The sequence below is a fragment of the Panthera leo genome, chromosome E1 (genome assembly GCF_018350215.1).
Source record: "Panthera leo isolate Ple1 chromosome E1, P.leo_Ple1_pat1.1, whole genome shotgun sequence".
NCBI lineage: Eukaryota > Metazoa > Chordata > Mammalia > Carnivora > Felidae > Panthera > Panthera leo.
Window position 1 is genome coordinate 888,845 of NC_056692.1, and position 27,332 is coordinate 916,176.

The following is a 27,332-nucleotide window of genomic DNA, read 5'->3' on the forward strand; positions in this document are numbered from 1 at the left end:
GGCCGGGACGAGGCTCAGGTGGGGGCGGGGGTCGAGTGGAGGCTGAGCCGCACGGTTTCTGCTTTGCTCCGGAGCACGTATCACTCAAGCGAATCCCTTCGAGTGTCCGATTCCTGGGAGGGGAGACAGCTGGGCTGGCCCAGCCCCTGGGAGGGGAGACAGCTGGGCTGGCCCAGCCCCTGGGAGGGGAGACAGCTGGGCTGGCCCAGCTTGGGGCACCCTGAGGGAGGCGGCCCCCCTCCACGAGTCGATCGTCGGTGGCCAACGGGAGAGTAGGGGTCCCTCCAGGCTGAGGGGACCTGCACCGTGTGGGGGCAATTCAGAGAGGAGGCACCAGCGGCAGCCAGGCCACCCTTCCAGTTGTGCGCATTTTCAGAAGCATCAGGATGTCCTCCCTGGGGGGGGGGGGGGGGGGGGGGGGGGGGGGGGCTGCCCCTGGCGTTTCTGACCCCAAACCTGCCTGTGTCATCGTCATCGGACAGAGTCCTTGCCCCGGAGTTACCAGTCCGGCCTGGAGGTACCGACCTGTCGAGGGACACTCCCTCCTTCCAGAGCGGTGGTCGGTCCAAGGCCAGGTGGGTCTTAGTGTGGCCACAACCACAGTCCGGGTCAGGGGGCTGCGTGTGGGGCCGCCTGACCGCAGGCCCCGGCCCGGCGGTCTGGGGGAGCTCCGGCCTCGGGGTGGTCGGTCCGCAGCCAGTGGCGGTCGCCGAGGGGTTACTGCCTCAGCAATCACAGTCGGGTCTTTTCCCTCAGAAATTTACGTTCCAGACGCAGAGGGATTCATCAGCAGGACAGGGCAGGGGGCTAGCGAGAGGGGGTCAGAGCGGCCGTCTTCCCCTCTGCAGCCGAGGCGTCGATGGGATCGCGTTAGAGGCTCCTGATTCCTGAACGGCCTTCCAGTTCGTAAACAGCTTCTCGGGCTCTCTGGGCCGCAGACAGGCGCGACGCCTGTTCTCCCAGGGGGCTCTGCGTCGTCCGCGCCCGCCGCCTTGTTGCCACACGTGTCCCTCGGCGAGTCTCCTGTGGCTGCAGTAGGGGGCTGGGTCTGGAGAACTCAGCACCTGCTTTTCTACTCCAAGTCTCCACATGTGACCGAAAAGGCATTACAGTTCACGACAGCCGTGGGAAACTCCAAGCGGGCTCTCGGACCAGATACTATGGTAAGAAGTCTTCAGAAGACAGAAAGCAAGGGGAGCGGAACCAAAGGAAGCACCAAGTGTGGGTGCCACGTCTAGGGTGCCTCCGCCGCAACAGGCTGGCGGGGCGGCCGGCACGGCGACCGTCGGGTGTGCGGGGGGGCCGCTGCCCCATCCCGGTCTCCAGCTGGGAGCGACGGCGTGGCCGCGTGAACTTGAGCAGCAGGGCCTCTGCAGGTGGGTCCAGGGCCAGCGGGGGTGGGGGGCTCGGTGATGCCGCCGAGGGGACCTCCCAGACCCTGTGCCCGCGGAGGGAGCTCCGGGTCCCGGCACCTGACAAACGGACGCGGCACAGAACGAGATGCAGGAATTCTCAGAGAAGTGACAGTAAAGTAACTCCCAGGGCTGAGGAAAGGCTACTCCGTGGGCGACTGGCTCAGTTTCCTCCCCTGCACGAGGAGGACAATGATGGTCTCCAGCGTGGGGTTGTGGGAGGCATCCAGGCCGGCCACGCGGGAAAGCGTGACGTCGGGGGCCCGCCTCATGGGAATCGCCGTTATTGGGAGGTGCCCGGGGCCGAGGTGTGAGGTAAAAAACGCACAAAGCCCCAGACGATCAGGGAGGCATTTCGTAACACCACGGGCAAAGAGAAATATGCCAAAAACCTTTCAGAAAGAGCAACGGATCAAAAGAGACACCGAGAAGCAGACGGTCCCCGGAACAGCAAGTCGGACCGATGCTGATGCAGGCGCGCAGGCAGCGGCACGTTCCAGGCTCTGAGGAAAAACAGCTTAAAGCACGATTTCCTCCGCGGCCTCGAGTGCCCCGGAGGGAAAGGGAAAGGCACGTTTGGACGGGCAACGACTTAAGAGCACTGCCTTCTCATTACCCATCTGTGTGTTACGGCTTCACCTCTTCCTTCCAAGAATAAGCCTTAAAAATGATCATGTCGTTTGAAGAGCGGCCGACGCTTTGACAGAATTGAAATCAGTAATCTTTTAACTGACTCACGACTGGTGAGTCAGTGACTGCGCAGCGACTGAACAGCTAGCTATCCCTCCCCCGAATTCAGATCAGAAGAAGTCATACTGGGTGAATCTCTCTCTCTCCCTTGTGGTTTGGATTATGTGTGTTCAATTCATCTTCTTTTGGTCTTTTTCAGTAATTTTTTAAAGAAGAACTCAGTGTAGTCGACACAAACGTTCCAGGATATGTCAGGTGCACAGCACGGTGATGGGACACGGCCCCACGGCTCCATACGGCCACCTGCCACCACGTGACGGGATGACAATACCAGGGACTATGATCCCCACGTGGAACCTCCCATCCCCATGTCCTCTTCAATCCAGAACTGGAAGGCTGGACCTCCCACCTCCCCTCCACCCATTCTGTCTACCCCCCCTTCTCACAATCCATCTGACTAAATTAATACGGAAATGAGAGATCAATCAAAGAAGAGGGGAGATGCAAAACGCTAGTACAGCCTAAAGATAAATCGTGTCTGATGGCTAAAAACAACGGCGATCTGGAATCAGGATCCCAGAGGACACAAATGTGGGAGAGACATGAAGGGCTGGAGAGGGGAGGAAGAAAGCAAAGGAATTCAGAGTTTTGTTTTGTTTGAGGGAAAGACATAGAGACTGATTCCTTCTAGATGTTGACGGTGATGTAGCTTTAAGTACGGATGTGGAGTATTTAGGGGTTTTCTCCAAAACAACGGAGAAGGCAACGGAACAGGAAATATTCGACATTACAGAAGAAGTGTGCGATAAAAATACTCGGTCCATTCAGTGATAGGTAGGACGTGGGGTGTGGAGGAAGAAAAAAGCAGAGTAAATAGGAAACACAAAATACAACGGCAAGAGCTGGGGCACAGTGACCGTAACTTACATGCACCTACTGGGACAAACCTCAGGTCAGGTCTAAACATTTACCTCTGTGCTATTTCCAAGGGGCACGTCCAGACCAGGAATCACACGGGGATGTGGAAGTCAGAGAGAGAGCGCGAGCCGTGCTGAGCAAGACCCCAGCACCCGCGCAGCTCATGGTGCTCTGCTGACATTAGCTAACACGGGTTTCACGACAGGAAGTATTAAAGGGATAAAGAGGGATGACGGATGTCGGTGGGAGGTCCAATCCACTGACAAGGATCAGCAATCGGCAACCTTGTGACCCGAGACCGTGGCTTCAAACCACGGATGCAAAATCTGATGGAAAACGTTGATCTACAATCAGCACGGGACTCTCTCTGAAACCCACACATCAGGGAGATTATTCACAGTCACTAGCTGGTCACATATATTTCTGCATATATGCATGTGACATTTTAGTCAGACAGTACACATTATTTTCAAGCACACACGAAACAAACATTCACACAAACCGACACGTATTAGGTTACAGCGGAAATCTCAACGAATTCCGATAGGTAGGAATTGCACAGCTCAGACTTCTGCCCGTCCAGTATGGCATACCACGTCCTGTGACCACCCTTCCCTCTGAAACGGTGCTGGACGTCATGTTTTCCCTTTTTTATTTTTATTTTTTTAACGTTTACTTATTTTTGAGACAGAGAGAGACAGAGCATGAACAGGGGAGGAGCAGAGAGAGAGGGAGACCCAGAATCTGAAACAGGCTCCAGGCTCTGAACCGTCAACACAGAGCCCGACGCGGGGCTCGAACTCACAGACCGTGAGATCATGACCTGAGCCGAAGTCGGACGCTCAACCGACCGAGCCACCCAGGCGCCCCATGTTTTCCCCTTAAATGCACTAATACATTGGAAAGAAAGGAACAATGAGGTCAAAAACCTAGTGAAGGCAGGCATCCCTCCCAGTCTTTGGATTTTTGCCCCAAGGGCCTTTGCTGAACTTGAAATTTGATTTGGAATAACAGGCTAAGACCTGGGGCCAGGTGCGGAGTCTACCAGGAAACCCTCGTTCTCCTCGTTAGGGAACCAAAAATAACCCTTGATGCTCACTGTAAGGAAAGCCACCTGCCTTTAAATTTGGTGTAAGTGCGGAAGGAAGAACACTTCCCTTGGGCGTAAATCAGCACAAATGGGCTCATGTCGATTGGGAAGTCTTGGTGGGCGGGACACGATACTCGGCGTCGGTAACAAGTGCCTTCTGCGGTTCTGATGAGGGTGGTCCTCACAGTGCCTGAACTAGTGAACTCGTGCTTGTCCATGTTCGAGTTACCGGAGAGCTTTTCAACGTTTCAATGCCCAGGCCACCCTGCAGGCCGACAGAACCTAAGTATGTGCTGGTGGAATTCGGGCATCGGTATTCTTCACAAGGCCTCCAGGAAGGTCTCACGTGTGCCAACGTCGAGAACCACTGTCCTCAACAGGGGCGGGAGCCAGAGACTTCCGGGTGTCTGTGCGAGAGCAGGACTCCCACCCCTACCCATCCACTTGTGCATCCCTTCATCCATCCAGCCATCCTTCCTTCCTTCCTTCTTTCTCCCCTCCCGTCTCCCTTCCTTCTTTCCACCTCCCTTCCTTGCTTCCTTCCATCTGGTCAACAAATATTTATTGCGCCTACTTGAGCTAGTCTGTTCTAGGCGCTGGACATACAGAAGTAAACAAAATGGGCAAAAAGCCGCTGATCTCAAGCAGTTTGTGTATCTGAACAGTGTAAGGCAGGTGCGAAAGCAAACGCCTGGTGGGGGTGTCCAGTGCGGCAGCATTCGTGAGAGTAAAAAAACCCGAAAGAACCGAAATGCCTGACGGTGAGGGTCGTCGGACCACGGTCTCCCAAACAGCGGTCGGGCACCTGAGGAAGCAGACCGGAGAGCCCCGGGATGACTCCCAGCCCCAGCGCCCCTGGGCAGCGTGGCCTTAGGCAGGTTAGCCGGTGGCTCTCGTCCTGTCTCCTCATGCGTAAAGCGAGGACGATTATTACCTTCCTCAAAAGATTTTTATTTATGTGACTTTTATTTCACGCACGCGCGCAGAAGGGAGAGCGTCAGAAAGCTTAGCGGGGGTCAGGGCGGAGAGGGGGTCCTAATGGACGTCAACTGCTGCTGTTCTGTGGCTGTTATTATGCTGGTTGCCGGGTTATGGTGGGGAAAGTACCAAGTTGAAAAGCAGGAAACTGCAGTTCTCTTCCTAATGATACCTCCTACTCTGCACGTGATCAGGGCACGGAACGGGTAGGAAAGGTGCCAATTAGAGCCTCATTATATGTCAGCTGTCACGGTCGATAATCCGTTTCCTTCGACCAAGATACTGAGCCGCAACGTCCTGTTCCTTGGGCTCTTTAAAAAAGGAGGAGGTCGGGGCACCTGGGTGGCTCAGTCGGTTAAGCGTCCGACTTCGGCTCAGGTCATGATCTCGCGGTCTGTGGGTTCGAGCCCCGCGTCGGGCTCTGGGCTGACAGCTCGGAGCCTGGAGCCTGCTTCGGCGTCTGTGTCTCCCTCTCTCTGTCCCTCCCTTGCTCACTCTGTCTCTTTCTCTCAAAAATAAATGAACGTTAAAAAAAAGGAAAAGAAATAGAGAATTGTCGGTCCCATTGAGAGAGCCCCCGTTCTGAGCTAGACACAGGGCTGAATACTTAACACCCAACACGTTATGGTATTTATTTATTTATTTATTTATTTATTTATTTATTTTTTTTGGTATTTATTTTTTGAAACCCCCTGCAAAGTAGGTGTTTTTATTGTTCACAGACTAGAAAAAGGACCTCTGTCCACTGAGGGTCAAAGGCGGGCAGGTGACTGAGCCCACATTGGACGTGAGTCTGACGGCAGCAGCCGTGCTTTCAATGTCGCTCTGCTTCCTGTGAGCAGGTCCCAGGGAACCGGGAGGGAAGAGACTGGGTGGGCTCTGACAGCTGCCATCACCTGCCCGCGGGCAGTTTGGGAAGAGCAGGACTCAGCGCTGTGACCTCTCAGAACTATCTGGAGGCTTGGCACACAGCTGGCCCCAAACATGTGAGCAGAGGTCTGACACTGGGACTTGATCTGAGCAGAAGTCCGACACTGGGATTTGTTACAGTGAGGGCCCTGATGGCAGCTGTCTTCTCTGGGCCACCAGGCAGGCTCTCTCCTCTGTGACTTGTCATCCCGCCTGGCTCTGGCACTGGCCTCCCCACCACTGCCAACGTCCCCGCTTGCTTCAGCTGCAAAATCTGAAACTAGACCCAATATGTCAATAAAAGCCTCATTTAAGTCACACACTGTGGGAGGATTAATACTATGTTTATCGACCGAATCAATTATTGAGTGAGTTCCGGGGTCCTTACATAACGATTTCGCCATTGTCCTTATTAATGGGTTTCCTCCCCAGGAATTGCGACTCTGCCGCTCACACTGGTCATACCCCGTAGCAGCTCCCGGAATTTCAGTGAAGGGCTCATTATTTTTGCATATTTCATGCTTCATTTTCTCCTGAACACAGCTCCACGTTGGCTAATTGCGGCTGTGTTGCCGGGGTCACGGCTGCCCTGTGTGAACCCTGCATGGGAGTGACGGATCCTGTCTCCCCCGGGCTAAGGGTGGACGTGCTGGGGGCAGGAGGCTTGTACACATCAAGTGAGCAGGGAGAGTGGGTGCTCCTCCTCTGGGAGACAGGTGGGCAGGGGGAGGAGAGGGGTGGGCAGGGGGAGGAGTGGGGGAGGGGTGGGCAGGGGGAGGAGTGGGGGAGGGTGCGGAGGGGTGGGCAGGGGGAGGAGTGGGGGAGGGGGGGGCAGGGGGAGGAGTGGGGGAGGGGTGGGCAGGGGGAGGGTGGGGAGGGGTGGGCAGGAGGGAGGAGTGGGGGAGGGTGGGCAGGGGGAGAAGTGGGGGAGGGGTGGACAAGGGGAGGAGTGGGGGAGGGTGGGCAGGGGGAGGAGTGGGGGAGGGTGGGGAGGGGTGGGCAGGGGGAGGAGTGGGGGAGGGTGGGGAGGGGTGGGCAGGGGGAGGAGTGGGGGAGGGTGGGGAGGGGTGCGCAGGGGGAGGAGTGGGGGGAGGGTGGGGAGGGTGGGGAGGGGTGGGCAGGGGGAGGAGTGGGGGAGGGGTGGACAAGGGGAGGAGTGGGGGAGGGTGGGGAGGGGTGGGCAGGAGGGAGGAGTGGGGGAGGGTGGGCAGGGGGAGGAGTGCGTGCACCCTCCCGCCCCTCCCCAGGTGGCGCAGAGGTGAGTCTCAGGCACACGCTGGCTCTACCCCATTCCCTGCCAGGTCCTCGCGCCCACCGCTCTGGCCCCTTTCCCTCCCCATGTCCACTCCTTCACCTCCCTCAGGGACCACAGCCCTGTCCCCTTGCCCAGCGCCCTCGCCCCTTCCCCTGCCTGTACCCCCTTCCCCACGGACTGCGGCCTCCGCCCCACCCCCTCCGTCCTTCCCCCACGGTGGACCCCAGCCCAGTCCCCTGCGCCCCCGCCGGGGCCCCCACACACCCGGCACCACGCGTCCTGTCCGCCGCAAGACGGACTTGCAGCTCCTCCCTCGCCGCTCCAGAGGCCGCCGTCCCCCCCACCCCCGCCACGGCGCCCCCCCCCCCCCCCCCCCCCCCCCCCCCCCCCCCCCCCGGCCGCCCTCGGATCCCGAACAAGCATCTAACCTTCGACTGCTCCACACGGCTCTGCGGCAGCACGCGCTCAGTCGGGCTGAGCATGTGACCCAAGCCGGCCAATCTGAGTGTTTCTCACCAGGACCTTAGTGATTGGGCGGTCGGGGACACGTGACCCTAGCCGGCCAATCCGAGAATTCCCTGCCCCGGACTTCTGGGTGGGCAGGGACACGTGACCCGAGCCGGCCAATCCGAGCGAGAGGCCTGTCAGGTTATCGCAGGAGACGCGGAAACGGCGGTCGTGTCGTCTCTCCGTGGGTCCCTCCCGTGTGTGTGGGGGGGTAGAGGAGCCCGGCGCCGGCGCAGAGCAGCAGCGGGAGTCCCCCGGGCCGGCCAGGCGTCCGGCCGGTCACCCCGGACCTGGACGTGCCGGTCGGGGCGGCAGGAGGTCCGTGTGCACGTGCGGGGCTGTGTGCGGTGCCGGGGCCGGTGACCTCTGTGGTCGCGGGCTGGGACAGCCGGTGACGGAGGCCGGCCGCCGCACCGTCGGGGCCTCTCGGAGCCGGTGACGTTGGCACCGCGTCTGCAGCAGCAGCAGCAGCAGCAGCAGCAGGAGGAGTTTGGCCGACTCCGGTGAAGCCAGCGGGAAGCGCCAGCACCGAGCCCGGAGGTGGGCCGGGGGAGGTGGGCCGGGGGACGTTGGGGGCGGGGGTGCTGGGGCAGAGCCGCGCGGGGAGGGACCGCGTCCCGCTCCCCCCCACTTTGTGCCGTTTATACCTGTGGGTCTGTCCTAATCGTGGATGTCAGGGTGTCCCCGGTAGGACGTGCATGTTGTGGGGTGGTTCCACCCGGAAGCCTTGTAGGACTTGGGGTTTTTCTCAGAGTGAACTGGGGCTTCGGCTGAAGGAGGGGCAGCAAGATGAACAGGGGTAGGAAGGGGCTTCCAGGCAGACAAGAGCTTGTGCAAAGGCCCTGTGGCGGGAGAGGAGGGTTTGGAAGGATGGCTCTGGGTGTGCCGGGAAACACAGGTGGGTAGGGCAGGGCACCATCCAGGTGAGGACGACACCGAGCACAGCCTGTTGCCCGGAAGTGCCCGACCAGGGTGACTTTCCTTCCCAGGGGACCCAGGCCTCCCAGGCTGCAGATGTGTGGGTCCCAGTGAGCAGTTTGGTCAGTGGGTTGTCCTGACACCTTGACGAGTGCTGGTTTCCTGCAGTCAGAACTGGGGGGTGGGGGGGGGCACTGTGGTGTGACCCCAGCAGCCCAGTGTCGCGAGGCAGCTGGAACACATCGATGTGGGCCGTTGGCTCTTCCTAGAGCTGAACGAACGCGTCCTAGTGAGTAGGCCGGCTCTCTCCCTTCTGGGCACCGCTGGGTTCCGTGACATCCGCGCCCCGAATTCGTGTAATCTGGCGCTCTGGGCAGGAAGTAACGAGGGGAAAAGTGGTTTGGACAAATAATAGTGAACGAGTTGACGGGACCACGCGTGAGTGCTAACGTGTGGTGGGCGGCGCGTGGAGGGTGAGGAGGGAGGCGGGGGCCCTTCCGTGGTCGCCCGTCTGCAGGGACGTGGCCTCGGCCGCTGTGATGCTCAGCCTCGTGAGCCTGCCCCCCTGCTGTCACTTCACACTCCGCTTTCCCGCCGCCCTGGGGGTGCTCCTGCGGGCTCTCCCGGGTCGGGGCCCAGACGCCGCCGTGGGTTTGGGAGACACGTGGTGGGGTCACGGCTCGGGACGTGGTCGCCGCGGAGGGTCAGCCTGTCCGGGACACGGGCACGGTTCAGACAGAACGCTGTTGCGGGAGGGCGTGGCCTTCAGGCGGGGAAGGGGCTGGCACCCTTGGGTGGGGGTGAAGAAGGGGAGCAGCCCGGTTTGGGGAAGGAGCCGCCAACGGCCGCCCCGGGCTCGACGGGAGCCGGGTCCTGGCGGCGTGATCTCCCAGGCCCGGCCTGCTGGGACCGCGCCCACCTCGTGGGCCTCAGACCGCCCTCCTGTTGCTGCCGTCCAGGGCCGGGAGGTGAAGCTGGTACGGGACCTGCCCTGCCTCCCCGGCCTCACCACTGTGCCCCGGATCACGTCACCGTCCGCTCTGCCCCGAAAGTCAGGGTCGGGCCCCATCGCCCACGTACTTGCCTGGCCGAGCCAGTCTGTTTGCAGGCGTGCAGGTGTGAGCGGCAACATGGGCGCGGGCCTGAACGCACCTGATCGGTTGCCTGCTTCTCCCGGAGACCTCGGGGACCCTTGTGTCTCTGTGGCCACCGTCCCGAGCGGTCATCCGCCCCGTGATGCTGAGTGTCCCCCGGCGTCTGTTCCCCCCTCCCAAGCGCTAGCTGGGCTGTGGCCCCCAGGCTAGAAGCTATGTTTCCCGGCCTTGCCACGACCGGCAGAGCCGGGTGCCCCTGTGGCCAGATGTGGGCAGTAGGGTGTGAGTGCGAGTGCTGTGTGCCCTTCCAGGCCCTGACCCGTAAGGCCAGCCCCGTATACCGAGCTGGCAGGCCCGCGTCGGGGACGGCGGCCCTGGCCGCCCGGCCTTGTCCCTGACAGCCTCGGAGGGTCAGCCTCACTGCCTTTGCTTCCCCACTGCTCAGCCTTGCTAGACCCCACTGCCTTCGGAGAGGAGCGCGTTGTTTCGGTCAAGCCACAGCCGATACCCCAAGCTTGCGAGGCCCGCGTGTCGCCAAGCCTGCAGCCTCCCTTCGGAGCCGTCCTCACGTCTGATCTTGACGGTGGCCCCTGTGAGTCGGGGGCTCGTGGTAGCTCCCGTGCTTTGCCCATAAGGAAACTGAGGCCCAGAGACAGCTGGGTTCTGTCCCAGGTCACAGATGCAGAGAGGAGACCAGAACCCAGGCCCCTGGGCCCCAGGGCACAGCTTTCTCGTGTGCAGGCTGTTGCCAGGAACGCTCTGAGTCGAGGCCGTGAGGTTGTTATTAAAATATTTACTTGCGTGAAAAATTTCTATTACCTGAAACTCATGTATTATAGATGGAATCAGTAGCTTAGGAGGAAATAAACAAGAAGAATCACTTTAATAACAAAAGCTATGCAGATAAATTCCTCATTTCAGCAAGCTCTTGGCGGTCCCGAATAAATATATCATTTTTATCAGGCAAGTGCTCTAGAAACAGCGTCTTCAGGAAATATGTCAAAATAATCTCTCTGGCTGTGCCGCTTTCTGGAGGAAAGAAATATGACAGTGGCTTCGGCACGGGCTGTCGGGACGGAGGGTGACGAGGCGCCGAACAGGCTGGTCTCCCGGCTGCGTTCCAGCCCACCACGCACAGCTCAGGGGGCGAGGGCCACGCTCTCACTTCCTGGCTGTGTGACAGTAGCCACGTTGCTCGCCCTCTCTGAGCCTCCACTGACCAACTCACAGAGCCGTCTGGGTATGGAAATTTCTTACCAGATGCGGAGTGCTGCTCACAAATCACGTGGGCCCCATTTCACTACTGCTGTTGTCTAAGTCGTGGACGGGGTGTAAGGGGAGGAGCAGAGTGGGGCCCGATGCCTGCTGGCTGAGGAGTGCGTGTGCCCGGTGCACACCTGTGTGCCTGCCCCTCTCCTGGAGGTGTGCCATCAGCCGGGCCTCAGCGGTCCAACCCCAGGACCCTCCCAGCCCCTCGCCTCCCCTCGAGGAGAGCCGGTCCGCGCTGAGCCCCGGAGCATCGGAGCCCTGTTCCTCGAGTCCCTGCACCACCTCCTGTCCCTGCTCCCGCTGTCCCTGCCTTAGAACAGGACACCATTGCTCCTGACTGCCGCCTCAGCGTCCGCACTTTGCTACCAGTCTGAGCTTCCCCCAGGATGAAAACTGTCCCTCGTTTGTGCGAAAACCTCCCACTGCCGGGCCACGAAGCCCGAATTCCTCACCTGACACCGAGCCCTCGTACCTGTCCAGCCCAGCGGCCCCGACACGCCCCGCCTTCCTTGCTCCCACACTTCTCGCGCTCGGTCTGTCTGCAGCGGCCTCTCCTTTCTCTGGGGCGTCGGCTCTCCCTGCAGCGTCCAGCTGGAGAGTCTCCTGGACGTCGGGGACGGAGCGACCGCTCTCCCTGCTGCAGTAGTCTCACGGAGTCCCATCTGTACCTGTCTGGCTCCCGGCGCGCCTTGCGGGGCATGGTCACCCTCCTGCTGGTCTCGCGGTCTGAGGCTGGAAGGGAAGGGGCCGTGGGGCCCGCGGCCCTGCTGCCTGCAGCGGGCCAGCACCTCCGCATGGGGACGGCCGGAAGTCAGCGTGCAGTCAGGGACCCGGGGGAAGGGCGTGGAGGTGCCCCTCCTGTACCCTGACCCACGGGATTTAATTAGAGCCCATCCGTAGCGACCCCCCTTCCCATGGAGCTGTTAGGGTCTCTGTGAGGAAAGGAAGGAAAAGAAGCTCTTGTCCGGTGTTCTTTTGTTCTGGAAGGTTCGTGGCATCTTGGAGGTACAACATCTGATGATTAGTTGAGACCCCGTGCTTTACGTAACGCCCTTTGTGTAACACGTGCGTGTGTGTGATTCGTGTGCAGGCATGTGAGTGCGCGTGCAGGGGTGCAGGTGTGCGTGAGTGTGCGTGCAGGGGTGCAGGCGCGAGTGCAGGTGTGCGTGCGGGGATGCAGGGAGGAGTGCAGGCGTGCGTGGTGCTTCCATGCACGTGTGATCGGGTGTGCCGGGACTTGCCGGTGTCGGAGCGGATAGGTAGTCATTTTGGCCAGGGGCTCGTCACGGACGGAGCTGATCTCCCTTAATGCCAGTGTCCCTGGAAAACCAGCCTGCCAGGCACTGCTGGCTGCTCGCGCTCCCCGTGGAGGGGCACTTGGCAGTGAGTGTGTGGGACGCGCCCGGCAAAACTGCCCCAGTGTGCTGGAAGCCGAGCTGTCCCGGCCTGAGTGGCAGGGCCCGGGCTGTGGACGGGTTGGTGACTGCAGGGCGGCCTGCCGGCAGGGAAGCTTCTTGTCCTCTCGCTTTTAGGTAATTTGGCCTTAAAACTACCGGGGGTATTGTCTGTTGGGGAATTGCCCTCGGCAGGCCCCCTGGGAAAAGAACCACTAGGGAAGAAGATAAGGCTCCGCAAGAAATTGCGCGGCCTTACGTTTCGCCCTCGCCATCCTCTACGGAGACTCCTCTACTTACAGGAAGGATAGCCTCGCGCCTTTGCCAGCAAGAGGGCCTGTAAAGGAGAGACATATGGATTTGAAAGCCCCACTCCGGCAACTAAGGAGTGTACCTCTGGGCACAGGTGACTTCAACCCCTAGGCCCACCTGGCCCCCCGGAGGCATTCCAGAGGATGACTGAACCTAGTTGGTTAAGCTACAGAATGGTTCATTGCTTCCTAGGTGCGTTGTCTCTCTGAGAACGTATGAAGCGTGGGTTTCTAAGGCTTTTTTGGCCCCTTCCTGGCACCTCGGACCGAGGCAGACACATTGTTCTTCTGGCCTCATGTGGTTGGGAGGTCACGTCCCTGTCACTGTTCCACTTGAGGTGTTGAGAAACGGAGGGCCTTTCACGAGAACAGCAAAGCAAATGCTGCATAGATTATAGATAAACGCAGATGCGTCATGGAATAATGTAAGAAATTAATCAACAATCAAAGGGTATGCGGGAGAACTAGGGGAAAATCGCCATGTTACTTCTTAAAGGTTGATTACATGTAGGAACGTTTTCAAAGCTAGGTAATGTTAGAAAAACATAGATGACGTACGTTACAAGGAAATCACTAGCAAACGTAATGCCACGTTTACAACAGTAAATGGGTCAGTTCAACCCGCTTCTGTTGTCTGTGTCCATTTGTATTTTAGTGTTAGTTTTTTATTTTAGTTGTGTTTTAGTTTCACCGACGCCGTTCTTCCTTCGGGAACCCCTGGTTGCTGGAGCTGGTCTTCGGCCCCAGCGCCACGACTACGCTTCGGTGACACGGCAGGATTTGACCTCGTAAGCTCCCTGTTTGAACAGCCCTCGTCTATATCTTAAATGAATGAGGGGACTCCCACGGGAACGACTCGAAGGAGATAATGATGCGTCCTCGTGGGGCTGCGGGAGCGTCGCCAGCCAAGGAGCATCTCATTTCTCGGAAAATTAAGCCAGCACGCCATTATCACATCGTTTCTAAACGAAGGAAGGACTGGACCTGAGCGTCGTGGCCTTGTTTTGGCAAGAAAGAGACAACCTGACAAGCTGTCTTGTCACACGCTTGTTTGAGCAGAACATTTTGAGGAATGTCTCTGGATCCGTTCGGGAAGAGGAGCTGGTGGGTAGGAGAAATGTCCGAGATGACCAAATGTGACGGGGCCGTTTGCCAAGTAATCACCCCACGCCCGAGCCCGGGAAGAAGGAAATGCGTTTCTGTTTTCTGCTCTTGAGCTGCGGGACCTTGCTCGGGGTGGGGAGCCAGAGCCCGTCTGCTGAAAAGTCGTGAAGCTCTGCTCGGCCGTAGACGCTGGTGAACACGGCCGTATGAAGTCGACCAATCCTGCCTGATGCACCTTTACCCTCGTGACAGGCCCTCTCGGGACGGCCTTCCTGCCCGTACGCCCTCTGTCTCCCCAGGAACTGCCCTCCTGACTCGGTGGCACCCCACAGCCTCTGCTGCCCCCGGCGAGAGCCGCTTGGCCCTCCGGGGTGGAGTCGGTCTGTGCTGGGCCAGTCAAGTCTGTCCACTGGAAGCGGGGACTCGGGAACCCAGCAGGAGCTGGGGGCCTTGGCCCACTTGGTGAACACCTGCCAGCAACCGGCCCCTCCTCCCTGGGAAAGAAGGGGGAGGAGGGAAAATTTGGAGCCACGCTTTGAAGCCTGACATTTCTGGGTTCGAATCCTGGCTCTGAATCTTGAGTCTGATTCCGATCTTGTGACCTTGACCGTGTGACTTAACCTCTCTGATTCCCATTTCCTCACTTGGAAAATGGAAGTTTGATAACAAGGAAAATTGTTATTTAAAACAACTGTCATGAAACCTGTCTTGGTGGCTCTGAAACTTGTCTCTAGAGTAAGTGGACTTTGGACCAAACACCAGTGAAGCGTCCTCCCTCCCAGGGAAGTGGACTTATCCTCCGGTCAAGTCCCTCTGGCAGCAGACGAGCTTAGGGTCGAGGCCCCTTGTGTCTCGAGAAGCTCCACCGACGGCCGTTGCGCTGCCTGTTTTGTCCCACCCCCCAGCACCCCATCCCCTCCTCGACGTTTCCAGATTCTCCAGGCTAGAGGCACATCTCCCGGGTTCTCCCCTCCCCACATGTCCGCCTTCTGGCTCCAGTCTTCACTGAGTGCTTTCCAGGCCTGTCACGCTGCTTTGTGCAGGGACTGTCTTCTGTTGAGTGATTTACTCCCTCGTTTGTCCGGAGCACGTCCTCAATTGGCTCCCTAAGAAGGTACACGGGAGGGGAGTCTTTGGCATCCATTAGCACTCGAAGGTGCCCTGACGTTCTCCTAGCATTCGATAGCGTGGATGGTGTGGACGGGCCGGGCGGTGTGGATAGCCCAGATGAGCGTAGAGTTTTAGGACAAACGCGATTTTCCCTTCTGTGCCTTGATGGTATCTTCCCATTGTCTTCTGGCCTTCAGCGAGGCTGCAAAACGTTCCTGGTGCCGGCTTGATTTGTTCTATTGTGAGTGAATTGTTGTCTGTTTTGCAGTCTTTTTCTGGAAGCTTTCCCTCCGGAGCAAAGGCCGGCAATTTTTTTCTGTCAAGGGCCAGATGAGAAATATTTTAGACTTTGTGGGCTGAATGGCTTCTGTTGTGACTGCTTAATTCTGCTGTGGTAGCACGAAAGCAGCCGTGGCTGTGTTCCAGTAAAACTTTATTGACAAAGTGCATGCTTGGGCAGCACGTGTAATAGAATCAGAAGGACGCAGAGAAGGTTAGCATGGCCCCGTGCAAGGATGACGTGCAGATTGGTGAAGCGTTCCCTCTCACAAAAGCCTGACAACTTCATTCACAAAAACAGATGGTTTGCCAACTTCTGCTTTATGTCAAAGGGCGTTCTCCTTACCCTTGATTTTCTTTTTAAGTTTATTATTTATTTTGAGAGAGACAGAGACAGCACGGGTGGGGGAGGGGCAGAGAGAGAGAGGAGAGAGGATCCCAAGCAGGCTCCGCGTCGTCCGCACAGAGCCCGGCGCAGGGATTGAACTCGCAAGCGGTGAGATCATGACCTGAGGCGAAACCAAGAGCCAGATGCTTCACCCGCTGAGCCCGCCAGACGCCCCCTGTCCTTGGTGCTTTGAGACCTCCCAGCGAACCGTTTATGGAGTGTTCTTGTTTTCATCGATTACGCTTGAAAACCTGGTGAACTTTCAGTAGAGTCGTGTCGTCCAAATCTGATAAATTCCCTGGCTTTCTTGAAAAGGTATCTTCTCCCTCCGTCTTCTCGGAGCCCTGCTGGTTACCCTGCGTTTGCAGGGCCTCCCAGACTTCTTTGGTTTGCCTCTTATTTTCTCCTCTCACCTTTCTGTCACTTTCTCTTGTTAATTTTTATCTAACTTTAAGTGGTCTCGACACCCAGCGTGGGGCTCGAGCCCACGGCCCCGAGATCAAGAGTCACACGCTCCACTGACTGAGCCCGCCAGGCGCCCCGCTGTCTCTTTTCTTTTGGTAATGTTTTCCGGGCTATTGGATTTGACTTTTTAACAGCTTTTTTACATGTTTTAAAAATACTTTTGGCCATATATTTTTAACCTCTAAGGGTTCTTTCATGTTCTCTGAGTGCTTAAATATTGTAGAATCGTTTTATTTTATACAAGATGCTATGTCTCCTGGATTCTCCCTGAAGATACTAATTAGGGTTGTTGGTGGTGGTTTTTCATCTCCTGTTTTCAGAATTATTTCTAATCCCTTAGGAGTCAGCTTTTCTCTTTAACGATCTGATTCCTTCTGTTTTACGTTGCAGGGTTTTGCCCCCTTATCTGGTGTTCTGGTTGACAGTTATATCGAGGTGATTTGTATTTGTATTCAGAGTAAGCCGTGCACAGTTGCACTTGTGCTCTGCGAGTATGAGGAGTGCTTGTTAATGGCGGAATTTGCACTAGACCGGTCACAAAGAGTTGCTTTTAGAGCCGCGGGACCCCTGGGCCCCAGACGTGGAGGTCTGTTTTTCTGGAATGGGGCGGATTTATAGTCTACCTACCGATGTTTGGGCATACCACCTTGCGCTTAATTCCACTTCCCTTGAGCGCGGGTTGGGCTTAGTGACTTTGTTCTAACGAACAGAATACGGCGAGCGTGACCGTGCACGACTTCCGATATTAGGTCCTACGAGGCATTGCAGTTTCCTCGTTGTTCTCGCGTTGCGACGACACCCAGGCAGCCTCCGGAGAGCCCGGGCGGTGAGGGAGCCGTCCAGGATGCCGACCCTCCGGCCCCAGGCGAGGCTTCAGATGATGCAGCTCTGGGGCCCGTCTTGGCTGTGCCCTCGTGAGAGACCCGAGCCGGGACCCCCCGGTAAGCTGCGGTTGGATCCCTAGCCTGCACGGGCTGGAAGATAACGAGTTTTCGTTGTCGTGAGTGGCTCTGTTTCGGGGCAGCGTGTGTAACGTGTATGCAGCCATAGGTAACAGCGCAGGGGCTGTGAACTTTCCTTGGGGTTGACTCGCCGAAGTTTCACCCAGATCCGTGTACCTGGCTGCGAGGTTTTCGTCCAGCGGTTGGGCCACGTATTCTGGGTGTAATCACGGCCACCCTGCTCTCAGCGCTGTGTCCCGTTTCCATTTCTGGGTGAAGTTTCTGAGGCCCCGCCTAGGGCCGTGAGGGGAGCTCTGATTCCTGGGCTGCACCTGTCTCCACGTACAACCTCAGGTGTGGTGTCCGCCGTGCTGCCTCCTGTTACCCCGCGTCCACCCGCCTCCCCCCACCCCGTTATCCTGTGTCCACCTGCCCCCCCTTACTCCATATCCATCCACCCCCCCCGAGTTATCCCACGTCCACCTGCCTCCCTCCCCCCTTACCCCAGGTCTACCCGCCCCTCTTACCGCAGTTATCTGGCATCCACCCCCCTCTTACCCCACGTCCACCCGCCCCCCTTACCCGCGTCCACCCCCCTCACCCCACATCCACCCGCCCCCCTTACCCGTGTCCACCCCCCTCACCCCACGTCGACCCGCGTAGAGGGGAGGCCCAGGTGGCTCTTGCTAAGCCTCCTGCCTCCTCCCACGAGTCAGGTATGTCAGTGTTTCCAGGTGACAAACCGTTGCTGAAGGCTGGGAGTCTTAATGAAGCAGTAACTTTAAGAACGCGAGTGGACACAAAGGCACAACCAGTGCCTCCTTGATTTGCTCGTGCTGTCTTACCTTCAGCAAGCGCGTGTCCCGCGTCTTGTGGACTCGCAGGGACTCCGGCACCCTGGGGGCCCGGAGGCCCCAGTCTCGGCCGGGGGTGCAGCCGGGCGAGGACCTCAGCTTTGATGGGTCCTCTTGCGAGGCCTAGACCATCCTCCCGAGTCCTGGCCCCCAGACCCGTGAGATACAGAAACGGGTCTTCTGGACCAGAGCTCTAGAATGCCAAGGGCACAAAAGGGGCCGACTCGGGGGAGGAGGGTGGCGGGGTGGGCGCGCGGGAGGGGGAGCCGGGCGTATCTGTGGTCGCTCCTTGGTGGGAAAACGGTCCTCATCTCCGTGCCCAGACTTAGCGTCAGCTGTGCGCAGGGAAGCTCAGCTGTGAAGGTCGTGTCCTCGGGGGGCTGACGCGGGCATCGGACGGCGATCAGAGGGAAGACAGAGCACTTGTGCCTTTGAGGAGCGTGTAGAGTGAGTGGAGGAGTCGCGGCAGAGCGACTGGGGACGCCTGTCGAGGGGAAGCAGCCCGAGCACGGGTCAAGAACCCCTTCTCAAGGGTGGGACCTCGCGGTGGCGGGGGGGGGGGGGGAGTCTCACCAGTGGTGCCTCTAAATTGTTGCGGGGTTTCAAGGACGTCACTTGTGTCATAAAAACATACAGGACACTTGCACCCTAGGGGAGGAGGAAACGTGTCGTTCCGTGGCCTCGTCTTTTTACTTTCTGGTGCCCGTCCGCGTGGTCAGCAGACATTTCTGCCGGGCGGCTGTGCACCGGCCCCGGGGGGCTGGCCCGCAAACCGGGAGCCCGGCCCCCGGGCCGCACAGGCCGCAGGAGGGCCCAGCGGGTGCCCTGCCCTGCGTTGGCAAGGGTGGGTGCAGAGCCGTCATCGTGCCTGACGCTGCTGCCGTCCAGCCCGCTCGCCCTGCGGTCCCGCTTCCCGGGTCGCCGGCGCCTCAAAGACAAAGGCTTTTGTCTGTTTTAATCAGCTCTGCGTCCGGCGCCTGGCACGGCGCCTGGCGCACGGTAGAAACCCAACAGGCACTCACTGCTTCCGTGAACGCTTCCAGACGTGTCTGCGGGAGGCGGTCGCGGGGTCACGCGCTGTCCTAAGCGCAGGCCTGTGGCGCCGTGGGAAGGGCCTGAGGCATCGTCCCTCCCCCCCCCCAGCAGGGACGACACGCATCCCGCACGGGGGACGCCGGCGGTGACCAGAGCCAGGCCCTCACCTGCTGCGTCCACGCCCGGTACCCCGCGAGCGGAGGTGAGTGATCGTGGCGGCCGCGACCCTCTTGTCGGCCTTTCCCCTTCCGGCACACTTTCCAGGTGTTTCCTTCAAGAAATATGCACGTGTGGAAATGGCGGGTCAGAGCGCGAGCAGTTCAGTCTTGACGCGTGTCCATAGGTGCCCCTTCCCGCCCTCCAAACACTGGCATCCTCGTCCCTGTGAGTCCGCACTGTCACGTTACCCCGCGTCCCTCTGCTCTCCGTGGGGGGGGGCTGAGCATGTCTTCGTGTGCACACCCCCGGGAGCCCCGCGGCGCTGGCCCTGCTGGGGGACTTCATCAGAGAGGCAGGCGAGCGCCCAAAGTAATTAAAAAGGAATCAGGCCCTCTCGTGTCTCTCAAAGATGATTACCGGGGCGCTCGTTCATAATTTAAGAAGTCTTTTCTCAGAGTCTCCTCTCCGCCCTCGTCCTCCCACCCCTGCAGGCGGGCGGCTCCGGGGCGCTGGGCTGGGGGTTGGGCACGGGCTCAGGTTAACAAGCTGCGTCCTTGGCACATTCTTTGTCTTCCTGGGAGTCGCCGCTTGGAGCCTTTGGCCCTTTTTCCTGCCGTGACGTTAGTCTCCGATTTGCACAAGGTGCGTCCCTGTCTGCTGGGAACAGGTGGAGTGGGCCCCTCGCGCCGGATGGGTGACGGACCCCCGTCCCGGGTGTGCGTCCACCACTGGGGGGAGCGGGAGTTCCCGGGGGCTCTGAAACCCTGCTTCTGCCGCCTGCCCGCCCCTACCCGCTCCCCCAGCCTCCGGGGGCCCCTGAGGGGCGTCTGTGGAGAGTGGGGCAGTCACCGTGGAGGCACAGGCTGCGTGCAACCGTGCCGGTGGGCTGTGGCATCTTTTTCTCTTTTTAACGACACAGATGACGCCAGAGCGGGAAGCACCAGAAAGCAGCGCGAGTACGAGTGTTGTTTCCCCGCGGCGGCTGTCCGTGCGCACGCCTGGTCTTGCCTAAGTGTGCCCCTGACGCTGCGTCCCGTGAACACCGCTCAAGCCCAGCGAGTTCGGGCCCTGGCGGCGGGCCCGGGGCGCGGGGCTCTGCCTGTCCCCACCGCGGTGGTCGGGGTGACCCGTGCTCGGATTCTCTCTCTGGTCTCGCGGCCGCGCCTGCTGCCTGTTTCGGCCGTCCCCTCCGAGTCCCCCTCGGCGTCCCCGGATCCGACCCTGTGGGCCCCTGCACTTCAGCCCCCACGGCCGGTCTGCCGCACCTCTTGCCACCGCCTCGCCCGAGGCCCAGATCGCTGCCTGCTGCTCGGGCCCCGCCCTTCCCGGCTCCAGGGCCCTGCGGCCTTGAGCTTGGAGACTTTCCTGGGCTCTCCTGAGAAGCCTCCCCGCCCGCTGCCCGGGTGGACCGTGAGCTTTTAGTAGGTGTGTTCGCACATACACGTTCATTCCTTTCACTGCACACTCCGTCCGTCTGTCCCAGGAGGGGGCTCCGTGCACACGTGTCTGCCTCACGCTCTGCCGGGACTGAGTCCGTGCCCCCACCCTCTTCCCCTGTGGAAGCCTGACCCCAGCGTGGTGGCATTTGGAGGCGGGACCTTGGGGAGGTGATTGGGCCACGAGGGCGTGGCCCCGTGATGGGCCTAGTGCCCTAGGAGAGAGACCCCAGACGGCCGCCTCCCGCCTCCCGCCTGCCGCCATGCGGGCACACGGTGGCATGGCCAGCCGGGAGGCTCCAAACCTGGCACCTTGATCGTGGGCCTCTAGCATCCGGAAGTGTGACAAGTGGACTTCTGTGGTGTACGTCGGGGCCCCCGGTCTGGGCATTTGCTGCGGCAGAGCCGGGCCCACTGACGCCAGCTCGCGGCCTCCTGCCGCTTTGCCCATTTCAGCGTGGCGTCGGAAAGATGAAGGTGAGTCGTTGGGTTCCAAGTGGAGACGAGACTTTTAAATATTGTGTGAAAAGTCACATTGCATAGGGGCACCCGGGGGGGGCTCAGTCAATAGAGCACGTGACTCCTGACCTCAGGGTTTTAAGTTTGAGCCCCACGTTGGGAATAGAGATTATTTAAAAGTAAAATATAAAAAAAAATTAAAGTTCCAGGGGTGCCCACAGGGCTCACAGTCAGTTGGGCATCCGACTTCGGCTCAGGCCACGATCTCACGGTTCGTGGGTTTGAGCCCCGTCTTGGGCTCTGGGCTGACGGCGCGGAGCCTGGAGCCTGTTTCAGACTCTGTGTCTCCCTCTCTCTCTGCCCCTCCCCCACTCACGCTCTGTCTCTCTCTCTCTCTCAAAAATGAACGTTAAAAATTTTTTTAAAAAAGTGACATTACATAATACGAACTGTTTCAAAGCAAACAATTCGATGGCGTTCAGTGAACGTACGGTATCACGCAGCCGTCACCTCTCTCTGGTTCCAAGACGTTCCGTCTCCCCCAGAAGGAGATCCTGGACCCACTGATTCTTCCGTCCTGTCCCTCCGCCAGCCCCCAGCAACCGCCAGTCTGCTTTCCGGGTCCAGGACGTAGCTGTTGTGAATAGTTCATGTAAACGGAGCCCCCCCATGTCTGACCGCTGGTGTCTGGCTTCCTCCACTTAGCGTGTCTTCTCTTAATTCGCGGCGAAGATGCTTAAAAATCATGTGCGAATGTGTCTTTTGCGTGTTTAAACTCAGAGGGGTTTTGTGTTTATTTATTCGTTCCGGCGTAGTTAACATACGGTGTTATGTTAGTTTCAGGCGTGCGACACAGGGGTTCCAAACAGCACCGGGCGCCCGCCACGAGGGCGTCCTCAGCCCCCGTCCCCTGCTCCATCCACCACCCTCCCTGGTAACCGCCGGCGTGGTCCCCACAGGCAAGCGTCTGTTTCTTGGTTGGCCGCGCTCTCCCTTCTCCTGTGCTCGTTGGTTTTGTTTCTTAAATTCCACGTTTGAGTGAAATCACGTGGTGTTTGTGTTTGCTTTATCTCACTTAGCATATTCTCTAGGCCCATCCACGTCTTTGCAAGGCACAGCAAGACTTCATCCTTTCTATGGCCGAGTAGCCTTCTGGCGTGTGCACGTGCGTGTGTGCGTGCACGCGTGTGTGTCGGCCGTTGTAGATAGTGCTGCTGTAAACATCGGGTGCGTGGATCTTTGAATTAATGTTTTCATTTTGGGGAGTAGACACCCAGGGGAGGGATTCCTGGGTCGTAGGGTAGTTCCGTTTTCACCTTTCTGAGGCTCCTCCACCCCGTTCCAGAGCAGCTGCCCCAGTTTGCACCCCGGCCAGCCGTGCGCGGGGGTTCCCCTTTCTCCGCATCCTCGCCGGCGCCTGCTGTTGGTCGCGGTGTTGATGTTAGCCACTCTGGCGGGCGCGGGCGTCGTCGCATGGTGGTTCGTGGTTGTGACGTGTATCTCCCTGAGGATCAGTGGCGCTGAGCGTCTTTTCGTGCGTCTGGGTGTCTTGGGAGAAGTGTCTACTGAAGACGTGAGCCCCTGGGAAGGTGGAGTTGTCTTGTAGTTGTTATAGGGACGTGGTTTTGCGCTCTGCCCGCCCCCTCCCCCATCCTCTGGGAAGGAGGGGCTCGTCCTGGGCTGAGCTGAACCTCAGCGGCCAGACTGGACGGGGTGAAGCAGGATGAAGTTCTGCAGGGCTTCATCTGGCTCTGGGCAGTTCTGGGAGCACTTGTGTTAGTCAGTCGAGGGCGATCCCAGCCGCGGTTTGGGTCATGCCAAGTGTCTGAGCGCTTAGTGCCTGTGAAGGGATTTGCAGAGGGCTCGTCCTGTACTAACCAGAACCTTAGTGACCTCAGGCTCTCACGGTGCGGGGGACGCGGGTGCGAGCTGCCCGCCAGAGGCGGGGGGGCCCCGACCTCCTCTGTAAGGCGGCATCTTCGCTCAGGGAAAGTGGCTGACTCTTTCGGGGGTGTGGGGGCGTCGGGGGCGGAGGGGGGCTCTTCCGTGCATCTTCAGGGCTTAAAGTCCGGGAGACGCCCGCAGGCATCTCACGATGGTCTCAGAGGGGCCACGCTGCGTGGGCCTGTGGGATTCTGGGAACACTTCCACGTCCTCAAGTTTAGTACTGGTTACTTCCTCCGTATTTCTTCCTAGGTATCATCAGAAAACCCCCTATTTTTTGTCTTCGGGCTGTGCTTGTTTTTGGGGGGGATTAGGAAAGGGGTGGCCGTGTGGGCCATGCCTCCAGCCTCAGCGGGCCGGTGGGGACGGGGGTGGTCTGAAGGGACACAGCGGGTGTGGGGCCCTGCAGGGGAGCCCGCTTGGTTTCTCACCCTGGAAGTCAGGCTCCAAGGTGACTTAGATGGGTCAGAATTGAGGAGGAAAAGTAAGTTTGAGGTTGAGGAGAAGAAACGTGAGCCCCCTACGTTTGGCTCTTAAATCCCAAGCACACGCATGCGGGATGAGGGGACTCGGCGTGTGGCTGTCGGCGTGACGGGGCCGTCACGGGGTGGACGCAGGTGAGAGGAGGGCCGTTCGGACCAAGGGAGGCCAAGACCCCCAGTCCTTCCTGGACTTGAGCCGGCCTGACGGGGTCACACGTCCACGGCGTGAGGTCGCCACGTGACGAGGCGCGCGAACGTGGGCACCAGAGTTTACCGAGGGGACCACGGGGTCAGCGAGAGCCTGGGGATGACGTTTTGCGGGCAGCGGTTGAAGAAGCCGGGGGTGGGCCGGGATCTGGCTCCGCCTTGTCGGGGGCCCGTGAGGGTGGACGTTCCCCTCCTCGTGCCGCCCTAACAGGTGACCACACAGCTTGTGGTCTGGAACCATGTGAACTCGCCTTGTGGTTCCAGAGGCCCCACGTGTCGGCAGGCCAAAATCAAGGTGTGGGCAGGGCGGCCCCAGTGTTTTCCGGCTCGCGGGGGCTCTCGTGGGCTCTCGCGGGGGCTCTCGTGGGCTCTCGCAGGGGCTCTCGCGGGCTCTCGCGGGCTCTCGCGGGCTCCCGGCCCCGTTCTGCCTGCGGGGCGGCCCCCTCCCCGCTGACCTCGGCCTGGGTGGGCCCCTGTCCTCCAGCCCTCGCTTCCCGCGTGGCGACGCTGGGCCCTCCCGGACAGTCAGACGGTCTCCGCACCGCCAGCTTCCAAGTGTAATCACACCAGCCAAGTAGAAGGCCACACTCCTGGGCGCCGGGGGATTAGGCCGCGGGCCTCTGGGGGCAGGTGGTGGTATCGTTCTGCCTCTCACAGACAGCAGGTGTCAGCTGGGGTTTTGTTTTCCGGTGTGGTTTCTGAAGCAGAACCCGGGCTGGTGGCTGTGATCACGGGCCGGGAGGCGTTGCGATCTGGGCCAGAGCCCTTGTGTCCCACAGTCTGACCTCGTACAGCAAGGGAGGGGGGCTCAGGAGGACGCGGTCCTGCTCCCCCGGGGTCACTCGGGCACAGGACGCGTTTTGCCCGGGAGGGTGGTTCAGCGGGGCTTCCTGTGCTGGGTGAGATGTCGGACCCGGCGGCATAGATGTTCCCAACTGTAAGACCGTTACTTTTACGGGGGCCGTTTGGGGACGTCGTCCCATTTGGCTCACAGTTGAGACTAGACCAGCTTGTGTCACACGCAGGACGAGACCCAGGCGCGGCCAGCCAGCCGGGCTGCGGTGCCCAGGTCAGCGCCTGCCCGAGCGGCCCGGGGCCGGGAACCGAGAGGATGCTTGGCGTTTGTCTGCGTGGCGGGGATGGGATTGTATGGTCACCACGTTGGTGGGGGAAAAGCGTGATGCTCTTGGTCTCTGGAACTGGGTTTGGTTTCTGAGTCCGGGCGCCAGGCCGAGGAGTGAGCTCATTTCTAACGGCGGGTTTCCCTGCCTGTCTGCTCACAGGGGCCGCTGCCCAGCCTCCGCCCGACTCTTCAACCCGGGCACGCTGAGAACCTGGCTCCCCCCAGGACCCTTGCCCACGCCTCCCTGGGCCTGCAGTCCCTGCCGCAGACCCCCTGTTCCCTGTCACTCCTTCTCTGGACCCAGGGCAGGGGCGGGGACCCCGAGGCCCCTCTTCCCTCTGCCGTCCCTCCCGGGGTGGGAGCCTTCCCACCTGGATCGGGTGCGGGTGGACGGCCGGTGGGTCATTGCTGCCCACGTTTACCCCCTTTCAGTGCTCACGCCCTGTCTCCATCTCAGGAGCCCAGAGGGAAACCGTGCCTCGGCGGTCCCCGCAGTTCTCACACCTAAATGGGGGTGCCGGGGGACTGCGGGGCCGGCTACCCTGCCGGAGGCCCCAGGCACCCCCCTCCTGCCCCCAGCTGCTTGAAAGCAGCCGGCGCCAACAGATGGCGGTGGCTTCTCTGCGTCCCGTGCCCCGAGGGCATGCCCCCTTGAAATGTCACCGGTAAGTCGTAGCCACTCGGGACAGCTTTGCCGTGGGTGTGCTTTACAGTCTTTCCCTGGGGTGGTTCGTGACCCATTTGCAGTGAGTGTCACTGTCTCCACAGCGGGGGCCACAGGGCCCCTAGCATCCCGCGTGGCTGCTGCGGTGGACGCTGTGGGGCACGGAGGGCTCGTCCCCGGCTGCTGGGCGGCCTGCAGACAGAGCGCTCCTGGCCCTGCCCTTCTAGGGCCGGCCCCCCAAAGAGGGCCTCACCCAGGAGCCCACTGCCTTTCTGGGGCTGTCAGGAGCCCTGCAGCCCTGGGCGGGCAGGGCCAGCCCGGGGTTGGGGTGTGGCTAGGGGGCGGGAGCGGGTGCAGCCACCTCCCTCTGCAGGCTTCCTGTCCTAACGGCAGCTTCAGCGTGCCGGGACCCAGGCTGCGCTGGTGCAGATGTCAGCGTGCCCCTGTCCCGTCGCCCCGGACGCGTGGAAGTCCTTCCAGCTGAGGGCATCACGGAGGGTGGCCCTGTCTGCGGGGGCCGCACAGAGCAGGCATGACCCCCAACAACCTTGGGCGGTGCCCCACGTGTAGAAACCCCTCAACGCTTTGTCCTCTTTGACCCTGACCATAACCTCCAGGGTGAGATCGTGACCCTTGTCTTATCTCTAAGATGCCCACAGAGCAGAAAGTTCCAGGACTTACCCAAGTTTCCCTGGAAAAGGGCTTGGTCAGGGTTTGAACTTGGATCAGCCCAGGTCGGAAACCCACACTGATGCCGCCGCCCAGACGGGTGGTTCTCGAACAGGGTCCCACGCCCAGAGTGAGCTGGATGGGGTGGCTGGGGTGGCTGTAGGCAGACGGTGGCATGACATCCAGCTCTGCCGGCTGGTTCACGCTCCTGGAAGATTCTCTCGTTCCAGGATGAGGTCTCCGGCAGGCCCTCAGCTTCTGGGTGCACTCTTAGGGATTAGTAGGTGTCCTGCCCGCCCCGTTAATAAAAAGTCTCTTCTCTGTATTGTCGGTTTTCATCTCCTGCTCAGTTCCAAACAACTTCATCTTTCCCGTCACCTTCTAGCTGGGATGTCCCTTGGGCTGGGACAGCTGGCACAGGGACCAGAGGTCAGGGCCACCTCCTGTCCACTGCTGGGGGTGGGGGGGAGTCGCTGCCTGGGGCTGGCGCCTCGACGGGGGCTACGTCCAGGCTGGTCCTTTCTCTCCTGGGCCCCCAATGGCAGTTCCCTGCTTCCCCGGTCCCCTGAGCCCTGGCTTCCCACTGTCCACCCCGCAGACTCTGACGGAATCCTGTCACCCCCCATGCCCCGTTGTTCTGGGGTGAGTGCCTGCATCACCCAGAGGGCACCCAGCTTTCCAGCCCCACACCGGATGGTCATAACCGAGGCCTCCAGGCGCAGAAGGGACAGGCGTGCCACCCTGGGAGTATCGTAAGCGGGGTGGGACTTGGCTGGACCAGGGTGGGTGCCGTGGATGCCGCCGAGCCCTCCACCTGGTCTGGGGCCAGCAGCTCTGCCTCTGCTTGTTCAGGAAGCGGCTCAGGGGCCTGATGAGTTGTCTCCCTGGGTCCTTGGGTAGATTCAGGGGACACCATCCAGCACTTTGCGGAAGCAGCTGCGGGGGCCCCGGGAATAGGGCCAGGCACGGAGGGGCGGACGGGGCCGAGGATCCCTGCCTGAGGGTCTGAAGACCTTGGCTTGAGCCCCAGCTCCGTCTCTGACTTCCTGCATGACCTTGGAGAGTCCCTTCTCTTCGCGGAGCCTCGGTTTCCTCATCCGCAGATTGGGGGTGAACATCCCTGCTCAGGTGGTCCAGCAGGGCTCTCGTGAGGACCAGGGGGGTACTGGCACAGGCGAGGCATTAGAGTTCTCCTTACTGAGTAGCCGCGGGACTTGGACAGGTCGGTTCTCCCCTCCGCTCCTTGGCTTCTGTGTCTGTGAAATGGG

The 27,332-nt window shown here is 60.0% G+C and overlaps 1 long non-coding RNA gene and 1 other non-coding gene across 3 annotated transcripts in view; both read left to right on the forward strand.

Moving 5' to 3' along the window:
* The first annotated feature begins 7,922 nt into the window (after positions 1-7,922).
* Positions 7,923-27,332, forward strand: part of LOC122206480 — a 42,781-nt gene continuing 23,371 nt past the window's right edge. The window contains exons 1-2 of one of the 2 annotated variants that reach the window (XR_006196475.1): positions 7,923-8,299; positions 19,033-19,123. This is a non-coding gene — a long non-coding RNA (uncharacterized LOC122206480). The remainder of the gene's footprint in view (positions 8,300-19,032; positions 19,124-27,332) is intronic. The other variant, XR_006196476.1, reaches the window with a different exon arrangement.
* On the forward strand, positions 15,404-15,509 carry LOC122207433. Its single transcript, XR_006196849.1, has one exon. It is a non-coding gene; the product is annotated as a U6 spliceosomal RNA (small nuclear RNA).